This window comes from Lemur catta, chromosome 1, assembly GCF_020740605.2.
Source record: "Lemur catta isolate mLemCat1 chromosome 1, mLemCat1.pri, whole genome shotgun sequence".
Taxonomy (NCBI): domain Eukaryota; kingdom Metazoa; phylum Chordata; class Mammalia; order Primates; family Lemuridae; genus Lemur; species Lemur catta.
Window position 1 is genome coordinate 22,989,398 of NC_059128.1, and position 22,898 is coordinate 23,012,295.

Consider the following 22,898-nt stretch of genomic DNA (forward strand, 5'->3'; position numbering starts at 1 on the left):
TATTTATTATAGCACTGATCAGTATTTGAAAGTGTATCATTCATTTGTTTAAATGACTTTTGTCTGTCTCCTCCACTAGAAAGTAAACTCTATGAGAGCAAAGACTTGGATCACAGTGCTTAGCACACAGTAGGTACTAGGTGCTGAGGATATAATGGTGAACAAAACATGCCAGGTCCCTGCTTGGTATGATCTAAATGTTCGTGTCCCCACAAAATTCATAAGTTAAAATCCTAACCCTAAGGATGATATTAAGAGGTGAGACCTCTAGGAGGAGATTGCATCGTAAGAGCAGAGCCCTTATGAACAGTATTAATGCCCTTTCTAAAAGAGGCCCGAGGGAGCTCATTTGCCCCTTCCACCACATAAGGACACAACGAGAAGACACCATATATGAACCGAGAAGCTGGCCCTCACCAGACACTGAATCTGCTGGTACCTTGATCTTGGACTTCCCAGCCTCCAGAAACATGAAAAATAACTGTCCGTTGTTTATGAACTACCCAGTCTATTGTATTTTGGCTGGGATCAGGGAAGAGGAGCCGACAATAAACAAGCAAAAAAAATAACAGGATAGTCGCATGATGTCATAAACCGTGCAAAGGAAAGAAGCAGGGTGTGGTAAAGAGCCACCAGGCAGAGAGGCAAGCGACAGCCTCTTTGTAGGAGGTGGTCAGGCAGGGCCTCGCTGAGGACATTGCAACCTGATGGATGAGGAAGTCAGCTGTGGGGAGGATGGAGTAGAGTGTTCCAGACAGAGGTGATAGCAAATATAAAGTTCCCCGGGTAGGAAAGAGCTTGGCACGTTTGAGGAACGGAAAGGAACCCAGTGACAGAAGCAGTGACAGAAGTGGGAGGAGGTAGGAGAGGCAGGCAGGGGCTGGGCCGCACAGGGCCTGGGAGGGCTCTTCGCTCTGGATTTTAGTCCAAGTGCATTAGGAAGCCACTGAAGTGTTTCTAAATTGGGAGGGGATATGATCAGAGAAAGTGCAACTAAGCAACCAAAGCCATAAAAGGAAGCAATTAATTTATTTCAGAATCTGCCAGAGTCCCAGTTGTGTTTCTGGGGCAGAAAGGCCTGGTGTTGTTGAGTATGTAGAACGCTGTCCAAGAGAGGTATTCATGCAGGATGCTGTGTGTCTTGTCCTGGAAGTGAATTGTCTGGAAGAAAGCATCATACAACAGCCAACCAGAGGAAAAGCAAGAGAAATCAAATCATCAGGTTCCTCTTTATGCCAACAAGGAAAGACTGCTGAAGAGGAAGTAATGAGGAAACTGTGTTCTCAGCAAGAGAGAGGGCCCAGGTAGGAGAAGCAGGAAAGCTACAGTCTGGTTGACAGCGGCACCCCAAACGTGAGCAAGGCCCCTGCAAGGCCTGCATTAAGGGAAGTGGCAGCAGGGTGAAGCAGGAGCTGGAGCCCGGGAAGCTTGTGTTCACACCTGCCCAGGACAGAGAGTGTCCCAGCAGGACAAAGGCAGGCAGCCCAGACCAGGGCCAGAAGATCAGGGTCTAGCTACCCCAGAGGGCAGTTTCGCATTTGCCAGGGGAGGAGCAGTCAATTCTCTACCCTGTGGCTATGCATTTGGGTGCTGTGGGTGAGAGAGCAGGGGACTAGAGAGGGAGAGAGGCCTCCTGGCTCTGGACAACTTCCATGAGGTAATCAGACTGGCCTGTACCTGCTGGAAAGCTAATGGGATATTTTTTTAATACCTGGGAGGAAGTAAATCAAGGTAAGTAATCTAGAATTAATTTCCAACCCAAGAGCTGCAGTGACATGGAGAACAGGGATTTCTCCCATCCAAGTACCAACCAGGCCCGACCCTGCTTAGCTTCCAATATCAGACACGATGGAGTACATTCAGGGTAGTATAGCCATAGACTGAGAACAGGGATTTCTCATCTGCCTCTAACTGGCTGAGGAATCCCATAAAAGGCATATCATTCAGGCCCTTCAGTGTTCTAATCTGTCATAAGGGAGAGGAAAAATTCCTTGTGAAAAACAGCTGATATACCTCAATAAGGGTAAAAACCATACAAATCCTCAACCAGAATTCTAAACTAATTTCTTGGGATAGAACATATATAGAGATATAGATATATACATGTACACATACACACACATATATATATTTGCATATATATATGTATATACACACATGTACATACTTTTAACAAGCACTTATTGCCAGATGCTAGTCTAAGTGCTTTAAATATATTTTCTCATATAATCCTCATGAGATATGAGATGGCTATCGTTATTATCCCCATTTTACAGTTGAGCAAACTAAGGTACAGAGAGTTAAGGAACTTGTCCAAGATCACTCTGTAAGGGCAGATCTGGGATTCAGTCCCATGAGCCTAACTCCAGAGCCCACACTCTGAAATGGGCAGCCTACTCTGATCATAGATGTATTTAGAGAGGGAATCATTTGAGGCAAATGCCTGGGGACAAAATAAACTACACCCTGAGATCTTTGAACAGTTTTAACTGGACATAGGCTAACTGGCTCAGCAGTATCCTTTTTTTATTAGCCATTAATTGACCTGACCACAGCTCACAAATTAAGGAGCAAGATGGAGTTAGGCAAGCTGGGTTCTAGTCCTGCCTATGCCACTAATTAGCTGACCTTGGACCCTGGACCAGTCATTTTTCCCTTTCTGGGCCTCAGGATGCTCTTTTTTAAAGTAAAGGAACTTACAGGTAGAACTCTCAGGGCTCTTCCAACTCTCAGATTCCATGTTCTTACATTCATAAGTAAGCAATGTCCCACTTACTAACATTAACGTGGAGTGGAGGCCACAGTTGAGTCAGCCCCTGTGCTAAACACTCTGTATCTCCCAGATGCTCTCTCCGCCCTTCCTGCCTGCCCTGTGCCCAGAAGGCTGACCACGGCTGCATCCCTGGGGATCCCCTAACCTCTGTCTTCTGGCTGGGTTTGGCCAATGGTAAGCATGAGTAGGAGAGGGGAAGACAGGAGAGAGAGGCCTGGGTATCTGTACACACACACTCACTCACACACAGACACATCCAGCTGCTCCTGCCCTTCCTGTCGGCATTCTGGCAGTGGCTGGATTCCCCTCCTGCCACAGCTTTTGTCTGGGCAGTTCTGCCATAGCCCCAGCTGCCACAGGGCTGCAGGAACACCATTCTCCCATCGTGCCCCTTTAGACCTGGAGGGAGCAGGGGATGGCTCCCTGCTATTGCTGGTGTCCAGTGCTTCCCCATCACTTGTTGGTTCCCTTAACCACACATACCTCCGCTAAGTAGTCCACTCATTAGAAATTCTGCATTTAAACCCCTGAATGTGCCATCTGTTTCCTGTAGGACCCTGACTGCTGCAGCCCAGGAGGGTGGCTCTCCTCCTTGTCATTGCTACAACATTGGGAATCCCTCCATGTGTCATGAACCAACACAGGAATCCCAGACCTCCTTTTAGAGTCCAAGAGGCATCCCCACCAGGCCCCACCACTAGCAGGGGACCTAGAAATAGGCACTTTCAGGGTGACAGAACAGGATTCCCCAATTCTTCCATAGTGGTAGAAGCATCAACACCAATGTCTTATTAGCCAAAAGTCTATAAAAACTCTCAGACTCTTTTGAGAGAAAAAACATGGCATCAGACAGATCTGGGTTTGAATTCTGGCTCAGCTACTTGCTGGTTGAGACTTACTTCCTGCACTGTAGATTCTTCATCCATAAATTGGGGATAGTAGTATCTGCCTCTCAAGCTTGCTGCAAGGATTGAATGAGACAACCTATGTGAGGGCTATGCCTGGCACATAGTAAATAGACGTAAATGTTAATTCCCTTCTTTCTATTAGGCAACTGGGAAGCCATGAGAACAATTAGATGAAGAAAAACAGCTTCTCCAGAAATACCATACCACCTCCTTCAGTTCTCCAACAGAATAGCCAGGTGCTGGCATGGCAATGGACCAAAGCAGAAAAGAAAAGAAAAGAACAACTCATCAGAAACCAGGCTTTTGTCAAAAAAAAAAAAAAAAACAATGCTCAAACCCAACTGCAGCAAGCAATTATGGAACAATAGCTAAATACTTTCTATAATTAGAGAGAGAGAAACCATCGCAAGTGATCAGCACGCCTTTGTCTGCACTGACCCTCTGCGCCCAAAGAAGATCTTGGCTCACGTGAGATGGAGTCTGGGGATGCTGGCATCTCTTTTAGTTGTTTTGAGAAATTAAATCTCACACCAGCCTTCTCTTGCCAAGAAAGGAGGGCAGTGGAGGCGGTGAGGACCTTCTCATCAGAAAAGAAAGGCAATAGGAAGTGTGACTCACGCCAAGGGTGAATTCGATCCTGAGAGAGGACAGGGTCTTGCAGTCTGCCCAAGAGCTACTCACATGCTGGGGGACAGAGGGTAGGTCGGCATCTCTGCAGACGGAAGAGGCAAATGGACTTTGGTATCCACCTAGCATGCTCCTTTTGCTAAAATCTGAGGAGCAAATCCTTAGCTTTAACAACAGACATTTCAGATAAAAGCAAGGAGGGGATATTCCCAAAAATATTAGTGCTAGAGAATTGCTTTCCTGGTCTTGACAGCAGCTTCCTCACCCCAACTCTTGGTTCCTACCCAGGCACTGCTATTCTCCCAGGTCCCCAGATTCCCAACTGAGCCATCCTTTTCTCTTCATTCTCCCCACTCTCTTATCACTAACTCGGCCTGTTGGCACTTCATTCCATATACCTTCCCATCTTTCCCTTCCTCTTCATTTCTGTCATCACAAGCATTGTCAAGCTCCCTACGCATCCCAAGTTGAGATTTTTCCACCGACTTCCATCTGGTGCCCCTTCCTCCAGGCTCCTCCCTTCCTTAGACATTCCACGAAACAGCACCAGACTGGTTTCCTAACATGCTACATCCGCCATGCCATCCTCTACACCAGCATTGTCTAAACTATGGTACGAGTCCCCCTGGTGATACAAGCTGTTGGTGTCCTGCCCAGGTCCCCTTTACCAGGCCAGTGCACCCCATCACTAGGCTGCTGTGAGTGTTGGCTACTAATAGCTCACAGCTGCCCCATTCTCCAGACTATTGATGGGGTGGAAGGGAGCTGCCTTACCAGGAAGTGCTAGATTACACGCTGGCTCCCACAGCCAGTGACTAACAGATACAGAGTACAGAAGCCCTTTAGCCTGGAGGGGGGATGCTGGCGTGGTGCTACTCATGCTTCTGGGCTCACCGAGGGAAAAGGTTCCCCTGAAACCATATCATTGCTTGAGAAAAGGTTCCCCTGAAACCTTATCATTGCTTGGCTTCTTCCCTTGCCCCATCCTACTTCCTCCACTTCCTCCTGAGAGCACTCGCTCAATAAATCACTGGAACAAGGACCCCTGTTTCAGGCTCTGCTTCTAGAACAGGTGCTAAGTGGATGAACTTTCTAAATAATTAGGTATTTAAATAAGCATTAGAAAAAGTATAATTAGCACATCTCTTTCAAGATATCAGGGATACCGTTTCTTAGAGTGAGATTAAATTTGCTTAAGTAAAAATGTAAGAAGAGAGTTCATTAAAAAAAAAAGAAAGAAAGAAAAGCATTACGGGAGATAGTCATGCAATAGGCAATAGGCTCTGGCAAAATTTGTGAAGGCGATACCTGAATGACCGAAGTCTGGAAAACATTGCCAAATTCAAGTACTCTATGGCAATGATGCTCAACCAGGGTGATTTTGCTCCCCAAGGGACATTTGGCAATGTCTGGAGACTTTGTTGATTGTCATGACTTGGGGGTGTCTAGTGAGTAGAGGTCAAGAGTGTTGCTGGACATCTAACAATGAACAGAACAGGCCCCCACCACAAAAAATTGTCTGATTCCAAATATCAATAATGTCATTGTTGAGAAACCTGGGTTTATCTATGGGGTGAAGTCCAAACCCCAGACGTGGCATGAGCAAGAGTCCCTCCCACCTAGCCCCTCCACCTCTTGCTTGCTGCCCGCCGTCTTGCTCCTATGCTGACCCTCCTCACACTCCCCTCACTCTACTGGACACTCCAGGTCTGTGCCCAGGCTGTTTCCCCATGCCTGTTCTGTCATCTCACCCAGACTTTAAGGTAAGCTCTCTATCTTTCTCCCCAAAATGTTCTTCTAGCCACTCTAGCACAAACCAATCGTGCATTAGTCAAAGTCTTCCTTTTTATCACTCCATCGCTATTACACCTCTGCTTTTTTAACTGTCATAGATACCCATCCAAGTAGATAATAAATTCTTAGAGCAGGGTTCTGGTTTCTTGGCTTCTGGGGGCGCTTCCTAGGGATCATGAACCCTTTGAAATTATATGCATTTGTATATATCTGTGTATCTTTCCAAGCATAGAATCACAGCAGATAACAAATTTTTGAAGGGGTCTATGCACAGTTAAAATCACTGTCCTCTATATCAACTACTTGCACATTCATTTATCACATAGCTAGTACCTAGCAGAGTGCTACCCACACGTGAACTTGGTTCCAGGAAGACAACTGTTTGGGAGAATGAAAACATGCTTGCATATAATGAACACATGCAATAAAATGTTACCTGGGAGAAAAAGAAGACAGTAAAAAATTGAGGAATATCTCAGTTCCTTAGTTCTCCTTCTGCACAGATTTACTTCCTTATGCGTTTTTCACATTTTTATAACTATGTATTTCACCAGACTTTTCACTCTTGTAAACCAAAGTAGATTATATTGAAGCTGGAAAACATTATGTCTTCATTTCAAATTGGTACAGTATTTACATTCCAAAAGACTATCAATTAAATCTAACTTTATTCCTTGCCCATGCTTTTGTTTCTAACATTCAGAATCCAAGTAGTAGCTGTTTGTGAGGATAAGAGAGAGGAGGAAAGGCCTGGCGTGGTGGCTCATGCCTGTAATCCTAGCACTCTGGGAGGCGGGCAGATCGTTTGAGCTCAGGAGTTTGAGACCAGCCTGAGTAAGAGGGAGACCCCCGTCTCTGCATTTAAAAAAAAAAGAGAGAGAGAAAGAGAAGAAGAGACAGCCAGGCATTTGTTTCTAAACCTGGTCAACTTTATTGCAACAGGATGAGGTGGCTTTCCACCCCAATCCTGGAGGCAGGTCATCCTCATTTATGTCTGGGGCCCTGGTAATTAAATATGGGAGTATGAAGCTAAGAGGATTTGGTTTCTCCTGCACAATTCTACGTCATGCTTTCAGGAAGATATTCTGTTTCTTGAACACTGGGCTACTACAAACTGTTTCTTTGGGAGAAAACCAGGTCAGTCTTGAAAAGTCTAGGGCGCTTGCAGTTCAGTTCTGTGAGAGGCAATGGAGACCTAGTCGTTTTCTCCCCACACCCTGCCCGGAAGGAGCATTTATTGGTTGTCTACTATGTTCCAGGTATTGAGCCACTATTAAGCACCAGGCCTTCTTTCAAGGATACAGATATAAATAAGATGGTGTTCCTGCCCTGCTGAGAAGCCCACAGTCTGATGGTAGGACATAGATTATTTTTTGTTTTAATTGTACCATCAATTTAGCAAGTGCTATGTAGTGTGAAACAAAGTTTATGGGAGGCCATTGTTTTAAACTAGCCTCCTGCACTAGGCCCCAGCAGACCAGGCCAAACCAGAATGGAGTCATTTGTGCTAAATGCCACTTAATCAAGTTTCCCTAAAAAAACAGGAGATTCCAGTCAATCTGAGTCAGCATAATAAGGTAGTCCCCTCTATTTTAACCTTGTAAGTATAAAGTAACTTTGAAACAACAAATCCACTTTTCATCCTCTGTTTCTGCTTTCTTCAGCCCTTTTCCTTCTATAAAGTCAACCTCCTCTGCTCATTTCGTTGGAACATTCATTATATCTTAAACAGTGAGATGTTGACTGATTCTAGAGTAACAAATAAAAACCAAGTAAGGTCTTTAAACTAAATTTGTTCCTTGTTAGTATAGTGATAAATATAGTAATTTTCATTATATTAATATCTTTAAAAAAATAAAAATAAACATAAAAGATCTTTAAACTAAATTTGTTATAATTTTGTCTTTTGACAGTGGACACGTGTAAAGTCATGCTGGGGATCGGGGTAAGGCCCTCTGTTCCTGTTATGATGGAGCATAATGAAGTTCAGAATTCAGCATCGAATTCCGGTGTGGACACTCCCATTTACTAGGTAAGAGATCCCAGCAAGTCACTGATTGTGTTTGCTGCCAAAAGGAGCAGCTGAAATTCCTTTTAGAAGTCTGGAAGAAGGCTGGGCAAGGTGGCTCACACTTGTAATCCTAGCACTTTAGGAGTCTGAAGCAGGAGGGTTGCTTGAGCCCAGGAGTTTAAAACCAGCCTGAGCAAAAGTGAGATCCTGTCTCTACAAAAAAATAGAAAAAATCAGCTGGACATGGTGGCACACACTCATAGTCCCAGCTACTTGGGAGGCTGAGGCAAGAGAATCCCTTAAGCCTGGGAGTTTGAGGTTGCAGCAGTGAGCTACAATGATGCCACTGCACTCTAGCCCCAGGCAACAGAGCAAGACCCTGTCTCAAAAAAAAAAAGTCTGGAAGAATATATACCAACTTAATGAACATTGTCTCTGAGTAGTAGGATTGCAGGTATTTTTTACTTGTGTTTGCTTCTACATTTGAAATTTTACATGAAGAACAAAATCCTTTGAAATCAGAAAAAGATGACACTAGGTTTTTAAAATATGGCTTAATTCTCAAAAATATGCTGCAACATATACTCTTTTGAGGGATATTCCCTCCTCTTCCTCTACTTTCTCTGTCTTATCTATCTGGCAGTATTCCTCAAAGGTTAGTTTTTAGGACCACCTGCTTCCAAATCACTTGGAAGGCTTACTAAAATACAAAATCCAATCCCTACACCCAAATTCAGACTGTCTGGAGTGAGACCCAAAAATCTGTATTTTATCATGCTCCCTAAATGATTCTCTTCTGCACCATAAGCCTCAGCCACTGCTATAGTGATAAAGACTTCTATTTACATTAATTTTCCAGAAAGCTAGGGCTTATCCACACATATAATTTTTTGAAATATTTTACACATCCCTCTAAAATAAGTTTGCTGAACGGAGTTTAAGGTTTTCTTAGGGACTAGAGGTCACGTCAATGAGATGGTATGGTGTTAAGATACAGTCATTCTTTCAGGGCCTGTTGAATTGTTTGGAAGTATTTCCCCCTGTCAACTGAAGAATCATGAGGTTCATAAATTTGGAAAGGACAGCTTTATTTCTTATAAAGTGTTGCAGCCTGCAGGCTGGAGATTCCAAAGGTCCAGGAACTTCATGGGAGGAAAGGATGAGGTAGGAATTTATGCTGAATGGGCTGCCCAAGTATACATATTCAACAGGTTACAGGAGGTGCTGTGAATATTCATGAAAGGGCATGTGCATGCATAGTAAGTAAACATGCATGTTACATGTGTCTGACATTCACTTTGGGATGAGACTTAACATTTAAACGTATTAATAATTAGGCTCTATACATCAAAAGGTGAAACAGCAGACACAGAAGCATCTTATATGCAGCCTCTGTAAACCGGCCAGAACTAGTCCATGATTGGTAGACTCTTATCAAGAAGAAATGCTGGTCAGTTATTGTGTCAAAACTGCAAAAGTGGAGGAGCAGCATCAGGCTGTTAGTTGAAATCAGCAGTGGAGCAAGTCTTCCAAAAGGGCTGGTTGCTGTTTGACCCTTAGGAAAGAAAGTCTAATTGTAGTTATCAAGGGAGGGAGTATGACAAAGCTATCTGACCTCCCACCCCATCGTGGCTGGGAACTCAGTTTTTAAGGCTTCTCTGGGGTCCCCTTGCCCAGGAGAGGGTCCATTCATTTGGTTGAGAAGCTTAGGATTTATTTTTATTTCTCAGATCTCACTGTGATACTTTTATAGTTCTATTAATTTTGTACTGTTATTCACCATCCAGTATCTCTTATTTCTTACTTTAAAAAAATTATTCACTTACCATCACCTAGCACGCAGATTGTCCCACTAAAAGAAACCGGGGCCCTTTAAAGAAATGACTTATTCCAGATCTGAGGAAGGAAATGTATAAGATGATCCCGGAATACCTTTTATACCAGAAAGCAAGGAAGCTATCAAAGACTATTGGAGTTTGATCAAAAGGACTCAGAAGCTAATATGAAGAGCCCCCTACTTGCTAAAGGTAGCACAATTTGGGCATCAATAGGCTAAAAACATCAATGGATGAAAGCACATCAAGTATGTTTGACTCCATGAGTTTATAATGCTACTCAAAAACATGTTATCAGACACTTCTGAAGAATGCTAGGAAACTGCTTAATTATTTTAAAAACTGGTCATGAAAGGGAAGAAGCAGGTATTAGTCTCTCCTTTGTGATCTTTTCCAAAGGGTAATCAAATAGTTGATGAAGGAAAAATTCTCTTCCAACTAATAAACAGAAAAGGAATGATAGAACATCATCAATTTGCAATCCCTAATGATTTATGGATGTGGCAATGATCATAAATGTTTGCTAGCATCACAAGAAAGGCCACCAGACACTGGAACCTTCAGATGGAAGTAAACACCACCGCCTGAGTTATTTCTTTGTCGCTCCCCCAACCCAACTGGGGGAAAAAAAAAACCTGAATCTGATCAAGCCTCTATATCTAATGAAGAATTTACAGGAAACAGACAGGGGAGGAACATGTTAAACAACATCACAAAGATACGATAGCAAAATCGAGGCTATAGGATACTCTAAAAGGCAAATGACCTGGCGGCTTCAACAAAATCTTGCAAGAAAAAAAATAAAAGGGATAGAGGAGGAACCTGTAAGTAAAAAGAAATTAAAATACATAAACCACATATAAATTGCAAGATCATCAGGAAAATGTGAATACTAATTGGATATTTGATGATATTAAAGAATTAACTATTTTAAATTTAGGTGCGATGTTTGAGATATGCTTCAAAATAAATCTGGGAGAGCAAATGATGAGTAAATTGGGCCTGTATCAAAAATTATTAAAGATGGTAAGGTCATCAGGTTCATTTTTCTCTTTTCTCCACTTTTGAATATGTTTGAAATTTTTCATAAATAAAATGTTCTACAAGTTTATGGTTGAAACTTGAAGATTTCAGAAAAGTAAAAGAAGAAAATGTAAATTATCCATAATACTACCCTGCAGAGATAATCGCTACTATCATTTTACAGTATATTCTTCTAGCTTTTTAAATAATATATACAATCAAAATCCTGCTGTGAATATTGTTTTGTAATCTGCTTTCTTAAGATGCTATTTTTTCCTTGTCATTAAAAATTCTAAAACATTATTCTTAATGTTTGCAAGAGTATTTTAGTTCCTAACATTTATTTAATCAGTCCTCTATTTTTGCTACTAAGAATTTTGCTGCCACGAACATCCTTGACAATTTTTATTTTCAGACAACACTAATTTTTTTTAAAAGTAGAATTACTAGTTAGAAGAATATAAGCATTTGTAGGTATTTAATAATACTACCAAACTGCTCTCCAGAAAGGTTCTATCCATTTGTGTTCCTACTAGTAGTGAGGTAGAATTCCCCTTTTCCCAAAACCTTACTGTCCTGGAAGCTTTTAATCTGCCCTATTTGATAAAGAATTCTAAATCCAAAGAGCATTGGTAAGTGTGTAGGAGCCAGACAAGCCTACTGTTGAATCTTATTAACTGTGATATTGAGAGAGTTGCTTAACATCTCAGGACCTGTTTCCTCATCTCTAAAATGGGGAAAGAATAACATTGGGAGGTTACAGCCATTGAGTAAGATCATAAATATAATGATATATATTATCTGTAAATTTCTTGGCACAGTGCCTGGCTTGGTAACTGTTAGTTATAACCATCATCATTATCATCATTATTACATCTTGGCTGCCTGTTTTTGATTTTGTTTTTTGAGACAGGCTAGAGTGCCTTGGCATCATCATAGCTCACTGCAAGCCCAAACTCCTGGGCTCAAGCAATCCTCCTGCCTCAGCCTCCCAAGTAGCTGGGACTACAGGCTAGCCCCACCACACCTGGCTAATTTTTCTATTTTTGGTAGAGACAGGGGTCTAGATCTTGCTCAGGCTGGCCTCAAACTCCTGTGCTCAAGCAATCTTCTTGCCTCAGCCTCCCAAAGTGCTAGGATTATAGGCATGAGCCACCACACCTGGCCTAAAGTCATAGTTTTTGTGACAGTTATTTTCTTTTTCATGAAGAGGCCTTTTTACTTACTTCTGCATTCAAGACTATGTTTAAGATAGCTTATGGATAAGTTAGGATGTTTTTGGTGGTTGCAACTAACCAAAAACCCAAGTCAAATTGATGTAGCTGCAGCACCTAGAGGCAAAGACTCAGACATTGTCTCTGTTCCGAGTGATTCCACTGGTAATGCCCTTCTGAGTGTTTTCAACCCTAATGTGCCCTAGAATAAGGCAGCTGTCAACAGCAACTAAATCTACATGCTTCTTCATTCACTCCCAAGTAGAAAAAGAGTCCCTGCCTGCTACTACCCAATTAGATCTTGAGATTTATACTGATTAGGAAAACTGTTTTGTTTCATTTCAGGTTTATTTGTTGTTTGCTTTTGGTGGAACTTAATTAGCTGATTCCAAAGGTAAAGGACCAAGACAAAACACTATTGAATAAGGAGAACAAGGTGAGAGGACTTGCTGTAACAGGAACAGAATAAAGAGCCCCCAAACATATCTATACATGACACTTGCTACATAACACTTGCTACATGACAGAGGTGGCCTGCAGGTTAGTGAGGGAGGAACAGACTTTTTAATAAATGGTGCTGATAAAATTGAGCATCCATGTAGAAAAAATTGAAATTGCGCTCACTCCTATCTCACATTATGAACAATATTCAATTCCAGGTGGAATTGACCTAAGTGTAAAAGGAAAAACTATAAAGCTTTTACGAGATAAGACCTCAGGACAGGGAAGAATTTCTTAGACAAGACACAAAGAGCACTAGCCATAATAGAAAAGATTCATAAATTTGCTTACTTCAGAATTAAATTTTTCTGTTCATCAAAAGATACCATTGTTAGAGCAAAAATTCAAGCAGAGGGGTGGAAGATATTCATAATAAAGAAAGGACTATGTAGTAGCCAAACCACATGAAGATTTCAGACAAAGTGTAGCCAGCTCTATGAACAAATGTCGAGGACCCCTATGTTTTCTATAATCCTCTCCCTCTCATGTTTTAGGACTTTTAACTAACTTACGTGACATTTTGAGTTTGTTTCCCAGAAAAGGCAGAATTTCTGCAAAACAAAGGAGTTGAGATTCTAAAGGCCCCTACCACAAACTTCCTAACTCATCATCCCTCACTAACTTGTTCCCAATGCACACAGCCCCTCATTAATTTCAACGCAACCTACCCCAATGCCTGTAGCTCCCCCCGACCCCCACCCCGGCTGTGCTACTGGTCCGTGGCCTATTAGGAACCTGGCTGCACAGCAGGAGGTGATCAGCAGGCCAGCAAGTGAAGTTTCATCTGTATTTACAGCCGCTCCCCATAGCTCACATCACTGCCTGAGCTCTGCCTCCTGTCAGATCAGCAGGCATTAGATTCCCATAAGAGCGAGAACCCTACTGTAAACTGTGCACGTGAGGGATCTAGGTTGCACACTCCTTATGAGAAGCTAATGCCTGATGATCTGAGGTGGAGCTGAGGCAGTGATGCTAGTGCTGGGGAACAGCTGCAAATACAGATTATCATTAGCAGAGAGGTTTGTATAATTACTTCACTGTATATCACAATATAATAATAATAAACTGCACAATAAATGCAATGTGCTTGAATCATCCCAAAACCATCCCTCCACCCCACCCGCAGATCCATGGAAAAATTGTCTTCCATGAAACCAGTGCCTGATGCCAAAAAGATTGGGGACCACTGCCTTAGAGAAACTGATGTACAAATATTCAAAGCAGCAACATCCCCTTATGACCCCAAATGGAAAACATCTCAAATGTTCATCAACAGCAGAACTAAGTCTTGGACAAGTTAACCATTACCAACTTCAATAAAAATAAGTAAATATGCCGGGCATGGTGGGTCACCCCTGTAATCCCAGCACTTTGGGAGGCTGACACTGGAGGATCACTTGAGCCCAAGAGTTCAAGACCAGCCTAGGCAACATATTATAGCAAGTCTCACTCTGTCGCCCCGGCTAGAGTGCAGTGGCACCATTATAGCTCACTGCCACCTCAAGCTCCTGGGTTTGAGTGATCTGCCTGCCTCGGCCTCCCAAGTAGCTGGGACTACAGGTGCACAGCTGGCTAATTTTTCTTATTTTTTTTTTTTCTTTTTTGGTAGACACAGCCTCTCGCTATGTTGCCTAGGCTGGTCTTGAACTCCTGGGCTCAAGTGATCCTCCAGTGTCAGCCTCCCAAAGTGCTGGGATTACAGACATGAACCACCATGCCCGGCCAATAATCTTTTTTAATAACAGCTTTATTAAGATATAATTCACATATCCTAAAATTCACCCTTTCAAAGTATATAATTCAGTAGCTTTTATGATATCCGCAGTTTTATAACCACCACCACTAAGTAATTTTAGAACTTTTTATTTTTTCAACACTCCAAAAAGAAACCAGTTAGCTGTCATTTGCCTTTCTGAGGCCGACTTCCTGCCTACCCCACCCCACCCCAGGCAACTGCTATTCTACATTTGTATGCGTATGCCTATTCTGAACATTTCAAATAAATGGAATGATATAATGTCTGGTTTTTTGTAACGGGTTCCTTTCACTCAGCACGATGTTTTCAAGGTTCATATATATTATTTCATGTATCAGTACTTTATTTCTTCTTATTGCCAACTAATATTTCAGTGCATGGATATACCATACCACATTGTGTTTATCTGTTCATCAGCTGATGGACATTTGAGTTGCTTCCACATTTCAGTTATTAAGAAAAGTGCTGCTATTAACATTTGTATACGAGTTTTTGTGTGAACATATGTTTTCATTTTCTTGAGTCTATACCTAAGAGTGGAATTTCTGGGTCATATGATAACTCTATGTTTAGCATTTGAGGAAATGCCAAGCTGTTTTCCAAAGTGGCTGTACCATTTTGTATTTCCACAGGCAAAGTAGGAGAATTCCAATTTCTCTACATCCTTGCTAACACTTGTTATTGTCTATTTGGTTACAGCCATATGGTGGGTAGGGAGTGGTATCTCATGGTTTGGAGCAGAGTTCTTGACTGTAGGTTGGATTTAACCTTGAACCCCACAAAGAAAGACCCTTTTATCCTCAACCTTCACGCAGCCTCTGCCAAGTTTCTCAGGTCCCTGGTGGGAATGGCCTCCTGTCTATGAGCAAGAATAGGCTAAGCCCTTCTAACCAGTCTGATCTAGGCCTGCTCCTTCCCTTGTTAGATGTCCTCAAAAGTGGGGGGAAGGTTTCCTTAGCATCTGCCCACTATGAAGAAAGTTATTTTTCCTGTGGGCTGAGCCTGGCCCTCGTCATTTAGACAGGTTTCCATTCTCATGTTGGAAGCCGCTAGATTTTTTTTTTCTCCTACTTTTCTGGATTCCTCTCACAGAAACACTTTCACCTCTGGAGGCTTTTCTTTATTGCACTGGGAGGAATTTAAAATTTGCCTTTGTCAGAAACAGACATTTAAGAGTGGGTTTATTTTGTATAGGAGGTATAAATTCCACCTGACACACTGACCCTGCCTTTTATTATTTAAAAACTAAAATATTCTCAGCCCTTCATCTGAAGGAATAGCCCTATATTATTGTTGGTATATAACTGGTACTCCACTCACCATCCAAACCTCTGCCCTGTCCCTCTGGGCCTCACCTACTAAAGGCAAATGACCATCTTCAGGTAACATAACTGAGAGGCATCCTCTGAACTCCCCCAAGCCTAGCTGAGTGCCTCTCCTTTGTGTTTCCAAAGTATCTCGGGCTTATCTCCAGCACAACAATGATCACATAGTGATGAGGTTACCTTCTTATACCAGAAGTTGCAAACCCAAATGCCTTCGGAGCCCAGCCAGGAAGATAACAAAAATTAGTGAAGCAGGTCAGACATGAGAATAATCCTGGCTTTAGAACAGAAACAAAAATTTTGTCTATTTTTCTTAAATTATGCAGTTCCCTTTATATTTTGTTTTCTTTTGACAGCATCATAGGTACATGAAGCATTTCATTTCTCTCTTCAGCATAAGGAAAACAGTGCAACTGCAACAATGAATGGTAACTGATATGCTCAGCTTTGGAGATGCAACAGGGAGTGGTGGGGGCCTATGGCCTACGTTCCCCAGATGATTGCTGCCCTGTGGAGTGTAGGTTCCATGTCGCCAGTTCTGGTTTTCTAAAGAAGCTGCAAATCCAGATCTTTATTCCAATCTCCCAACTTTTAAATGTCTGGTACTAATTCAAAAGTTTCAAAGCATGTGAAGGATCAACAGAATGCTCATGGGGGCCAGATTCGGCCCACAAGCCCCAGCTCTACAGCCCACTGGTCTTTAGGACAATGGACTGTGCAATCTTTAACTTTGAATCCCCCAAATTAGCATGGGGTCTGGTACAGAAAAAAGACTTGATACATTTTCGATGCACTTTTGAAAAATAACAGTTGGTATTTATTTAGTACTCACTGTGAGCCAACCACTTCAGCACTTTACATTCATTACCTCACATCATCCTCACAGCTTTCTGCTGTAGGTAGACTGGCGGAAGATTACTGAGTGAAGTATGGAGGAAGGGAGGACTAGAACTCAGATCTGCCTGACACCAGATTTCTTAGAAAGGTAGAATCTTCCATTTGGGAGACAGTATGGAATAATGGTTAAGATGGTGTTCTCTGGGTTTAAGTTCCAGATTAGTCACTTTCTATTTGTCATCTTGGGCAAATTATATAACATCTCTAAGCCTCATTTTCTCATCTTTAAAATGGGAATAACAAGAGTTAAGTAGTCATAAGGTTGTTGTAAGGGTTAAATGAGATAAATAGGCAGGGAGGAGGTCATCAGTGAACAATAACCATGATTATTGTCCCAGTGTTTTTATCCTTTGGGTTATTCAATCATCGCCATTACTACCCTACCCGCCACATCTCCTTGGGTTAAAAACAGGCATATTCTGGTGGAATATCTTGTTACTAGAGAAAGGGAGAAGGAGGTAACATAAGGAGTCACTTTAGATATCAGATGGCTGCCTTCTGAGCCAACGGCACACTTGATAGGAATGAAAATGATCAAAACAGATGACAGGGCTCAGAGCAAAGGGCAAATTGTTCCCCTGCCAGGCTGTTCAATAGAGGAATAGTTATCTTGGGTCTAAAGCTTCATCCACACTGGATCCCTGTGTTTCACATCCCCTGAAGGTTAGAGCCAACTTTCAAAAAGAATAATTAAATCTGGAAAGAAATGGGGTCAGCAGGTCTCGCAGTGCTTTTAAACAGAAAGTCTCAGGGCTTTATATTTCTTGAGTTCTAAAAAAGAAAAAAGAAAAGAAAAAGTCTCAGAGCTCGTGGAAGAAAGTAGCTGATAGCAAAGCTGCTTTCCTACTCATCAGCCCAAAGAACTGCTCAATCTCAGAGAAGAGATGTAGGAGCACATCTCACCCAACAAAGGTTGACCCTAACTTTAAGTTATCTACAGTCAAAAAATTGATTCTGGACCTGGTTGATCCTGCCAGTACAAAAAAAAAAAATTGATTCTGCCCATAAATTGACTGACACATTTCAGGACATTTTTGGCTTGCTTAATAAAAATTACAGTTATATTTATAATAGTAATCATATAAAAACAGAGATTGCACTCATGATAACAAAAAAATGAAATACCTAAGTATTAATATCCTGAGAGATATGTACAATCTATATAAAGACAACTTCAAAATGTTATTGGAAGATATGAAAGAAGATTTTAATATGTCAAAATCTAAACAGTGATCCTGAGTGAGAAGACATAAAATTGTAGAGATACCAGCTCTCTCCAAGTTATTAATTTACAGACAACTCAATCAAAATGCCTACAGGATTTTTATATATGAATAAATATATCTAAAACTCAATAAAATAATTCAAATTTCAATTGAAAAATGAATATCATACTTTTTATTCGCTTATTTATTCATTTTATTAATTTTGCATTTTACTTAACTTCATTTTTACAGCTTTATTGAGATACAGTTCACATACCATAACATCACTTTGTTAAAGTGTACAGATTAATGGTTTTTTAATATATTCAGAGTTGTGCAACCATCACCACTAATTTTTCAACACTTAAAAAAAAACCCAAAACTCATACCCATTAACAGTTATTCATCTCCCCACCATCTCTACCCACCCCAGATCTAAATAACCACTAACCTACTTTTTGTCTCTATGGATTTGTCTATTCTGAACATTTTATATAAAGGTAATCAAACAATATCTGCTCTTTTATGACTGGCTTCTTCCATTTAGCATAATGTTTTCAAGGTTTCTGTAATAAAGAATTTAACCTTGCCCAAACAGGCCTTTTTTCCTTAGCTTCTGGGAAGTAATCTCTAAACTCTTGAAATGTCATGCCTATTAGAAGTGTCTTTGTTTGCCTGGAAGTCTTGGCTCTTTTCACTTTTTTGATGGTGTCCTCTGAAGCACAAAATTTTTAATTTTGATTCAGTCTAATTTATGTTTTTTTCTTTGTTGTTCATGCTTTTGGTATCATATCTCAAAATCCTTTGCCAAATCCAAGATCATGAAGATTCACCCGTGTTTCTTCCTAAGAATTTTATAGTTTTAGCTCTTACATTTAGGTCTTTGACTTATTTTGAATTAATTTTTGTATATGGCATGAAGTAAGGGTCCACCTTCCTTCTTTCGCATATGGATATCAAGTTTCCAGGCACCATTTGATGAAAAAACTATTTCAACAAATAGTCTTGGTACCCTTGTCAAAAATCAGTTCACCATAGACATATGGGTTTAAGACTTTCAATTTTATTCCATTGACCTATGTGTCTATCCTATGCCAGTACTACTCTGTCTTGATTGCTGTAATTTTGTAGTAGGTTTTGAAATTGGGAAATATGAGTTCTTCAACTTTGCTCTTCTTAAATTTTTACTATGAAATTTTTCATATATATATATATATACACACATATAGAGAGGGGGAGAGAGAGAAGTTGTAACAATAGTTTAATAAACACCTATATAGTACATCCTCCCATCTAGGCTCAACAATTGTTAACATTTTGCTATATTTGCTTTTTCTCTCAAGCTCGCTCTTATTCTCTCACTACAAACACGCATACTTTTTGTTGTTGAGTTGAACTATTTGAAACTAAGTTAACATATTTCATCCCTAAACCCTCTGACACGCATCTCCACAGAATAAGGACATTCTTCTACTTGACAATGATGAAAATGAGCAAAAATTCCATAATGTAGTCTACTACCAGTCCATATTAAAATTTTTCCAAATGGCCCAGGGATATCTTTTATAGTTTTCCCCAGCTGAACCAGAATCTAATCAAGGCTTTCTAATTGCATTTGGTATGTCTCTTCAGTCTCTTTTCATCTATTTTATTGACATCTATTCTATGACTTTGACATTTTGAAGAGTCTAGGTCAGTTGTCTTGTAGAATGTCTCATATTCTAGATTTTTCTTATTGTTTCCTCATGCTGTTTAACTTGTTCTTCTATCCCTTGAATTTCTCGTGAAGTGGAAGTTAGGTGTGGCTTGATCAGAACATTGGGGAACTTCTTATTAGAAGCACCTATGTCAGACTGTCCCACTATTAGTGATGCTAAAGTGATGACAGCCAGATCTCTCCACTGTAAGGTACATTTTTTCCTTTTGCAGTTACTAAGTAATCTTTGGGTCTAGTTGGTTTTTGGTTTTGCCTTTTAAACTACAATGCAAAGCAATACTTTAATTAAAAAAAAATTTTCTGGCCAGGTGCAATGGCTCATGCCTGTAATCCCAGCACTTTCGGAGGATTGCTTTAAGGCCAGGAGTTTGAGACCAGCCTAGGCAACACATCAAGATCCTGTCTCTATTTAAAAAAAAAAAAAAAAGATAAAGATTGGGAAGGCATATGAAAAACATCTAAAAAGAAAGAACAGTGAAGTGGGGCAGCTCCACTATCAGAGAATGATTATAATGTAGCAATAACTAAAGCATATTTGCATTAGAGCATAAAATACTGGCATTGCAATAAATTCAAACATATAAAGAGAAAAGAATGTTAGTTGGAAGTTACCTCAAATAAAATTGGGTTCAATTGCTTCACTTTGCAGATGCAAATTCTGAAGCTCAAGAAGCTTAATAAATTTTGTTAAGGTCAATTAAATTAAGACCAGAAAATCATAATTAATTTTTGAGTACTTACTCTATGCTGGACATTGGTGTATGCATTTTACAGGGTTAACTCATATAATCGCCCCAACTTTATGAGAATAGGTTATTACTTACTTTCTCCACATTTTGTTTTTTTTTTTTGCCATGAGAAAACTCAGACAGAGAGAATTTGTGACTTAACCAGGATCTACAGCTAGTAAATTAGGAAGCTGGGATGGGAAGCCAGGAAAGCTGACTCCGGAATCTGCTTAACTGCTACCTCACAAGTTATGTTACTTGTGGCTACACAGCCACAGCTAGTTAGGAATCAAGTTCAGCCCTAGGTTCTCTGAGAACGATTCCTCTACCTGGAATTCCAAGGGTGGAGTGAATTGATTGTTTCTTGCAGCCTGGCACAGCTCAGATTCCAGCCTGCACTGGGGTCTCTATATGAGCAGGCAGTTGCTGACAACCTGTGATAATGAGGGATGGATGGGCAAGAAAGATTCAGCACAGCAGAACACTTGGCCTTGGGGTATAGTATCATATCAATTTTGCAGTAGATTTGCTTTCTTAATTATGTTTTGGTAAGACTACTATTAAAGTCAGTTGCTGTTCTCCATATACCCCAAGGACAGCAAGGGACCATGACTTGTAGAAATGCCTTGCACAATATGCCTCTGTGGAAAATCAGGGTGGACTGTAAAATCTCTTCTCCATACCTTTCTTTCAATCCTACATCCCAGGTCTTGCTCAAAGTCTTACTGATTTCCCGGGTTAATTACTTTAACTTTGTCCTCAGTGGCCTCCTTGTCTCAAATTGCCATAGAAACCCATTCTGCCCTAAGAATTGTCATTCTTGCCCTTTCCTTTGACCCAGGCTCTCTACTTAAGTCCTCTTTCAGTTCTAAATCACCTGCTGAATTAAATCTAAGCTTCTTGATCTTGGCTTCTGGGGCCTTCTCTAATTTGCACCTCTTTTATTCTTCTTAGAAATAATACATTCCTGGGGCAGATGTAAATCAGATCACTGTCAACCAAAATATTAAATATAATAATCTATTTATATAGAACTTTTGAGTTGAGAAAAAACATATCCACTTATGTTACCTCATGTAAGTTTCACAATCACTCTAATAGACATATAATGATATATATCTAAAGCAGGTACACGATCTTCATTTTAAATTCGATAAAATTGGGGCCCAAAGAAATCAAGTGACTTGACCATAGTAACACAGTTTATTGGTGGTGGAGCTATATCTTAAATTCAAATCTTCAGTCTCCTAGACCATGCTCGTTATATTAACGTGATTAATAACTCTGTATTTACCAAAATAGTTTTTTAGGCTGGGCATGGTGGCTCATCCCAGTAATCCTAGCACTTTGGGAGGCCGAGGGGGAAGGATTGCTTGAGGCCAGGAGTTTGAGTAGCAGCGTTGATCTTAAAATAGCAAAAGCAAGACCCCATCTCTACAAAAAATAGAAAAATTCCCTGGGGCGTGGTGGCACGCACCTGTAGACTCAGGTACTCTGGAGGCTGAGGCAGGAGAATCGCTTGAGCCCAGGAGTTTGAGTTTGCAGTGAGCTATGATGACTGCCACTGCACTCTAGCCTGGGCAACAGAGCAAGACCCTGTCTCCCCCAAAATAGGTTTTCTTTTGGTTTTCATACTATGGCAGGCAGGATTCCAAGCTGTCCCCCAAGATCTCCTCCCCCCACCATCACAGTACAAGTGCTGTATAATCCCTGGGGCTGTGACTAGGACGAGACATCACTTCCCTGCCTGTGTTATGCTGTGTAGCAGCGTTGATCTTAAAATAGGGAGATGATTCGGGTGGGTCCGACCGACCTAATTACACGAGCCCTTTAAAAGCAGTGTTTTCTCCCACCTGTGGCCAAAGAGGAAGTCAACTGGCCTGGAAGAAACCTATGGGAATCATGTGGGAAGGACCTGAGAGTGACCACTAGGAACTGAGGGTGGCCCCTACTGACAGCACACAACAAAATAAGGTCCTAAATCCCACAACTGCAAGGAACTGAATTCTGCCAACGGAAGAATGAGTTTAGGAGACGTGGTTCTTCAGAGATCTCAGCCAGGCCGACATTGTGATTTCCCTCTTGTCATACCCTGGACAGAGAACCCAAACACCCAGTAACTTACTAAGTATCACAAATACCTCCTCAGGAGAGTGTTTGGGGGGCGGGGGGGTACTGCTTAAATAAGTTTTGAGTGTGAATGTTTTTACAGCGCCCAAGAACTCCCCATTCGCCAGTCTCACAGTATCGTTTTAAAACCCTCTGACCCTTTCACTTCAAGTTGCTGTCCCTGGAAAGCTTTTGCACTTGGTACCCCTAATAGGGGAATGGGACTGAGTGCGGAATGAAATAAAGCGGCATAAAAGGCATCTCCCTCCAACTTCGCTATTTTGCCTAGGGAACACCCTATCATATCACACAGTACACGAGTAATCGAGTTATATATTTGCTCTTAACTGACGTGATTATCTCCTGATAACGCTTGGTCTGGTCAGAATACAACCGGATTGTACTCCTCTCCAAAGAACTACAAATCCCAGAAGGCCTTTCGGCCAAGGGGCCTGCGCCTTGCGTGCTCCTTCCT

At 41.2% G+C, this 22,898-nt stretch overlaps 1 long non-coding RNA gene across 5 annotated transcripts; it reads left to right on the forward strand.

Moving 5' to 3' along the window:
• Positions 1 to 1,020: 1,020 nt before the first annotated feature.
• On the forward strand, positions 1,021 to 22,880 carry LOC123646044. 5 transcript variants are annotated; one of them, XR_006737774.1, is made up of 5 exons: positions 1,021 to 1,304; positions 2,844 to 2,947; positions 3,824 to 4,379; positions 8,016 to 8,134; positions 12,531 to 13,448. It is a non-coding gene; the product is annotated as an uncharacterized LOC123646044 (long non-coding RNA). The 5 variants fall into 5 exon arrangements; XR_006737776.1 differs by lacking the exon at positions 1,021 to 1,304 and adding an exon at positions 1,585 to 1,731; XR_006737777.1 differs by lacking the exon at positions 1,021 to 1,304 and adding an exon at positions 13,813 to 14,025 and having other exon boundaries at positions 2,770 to 2,947; positions 12,531 to 12,621.
• The last annotated feature ends 18 nt before the right edge of the window (positions 22,881 to 22,898 follow it).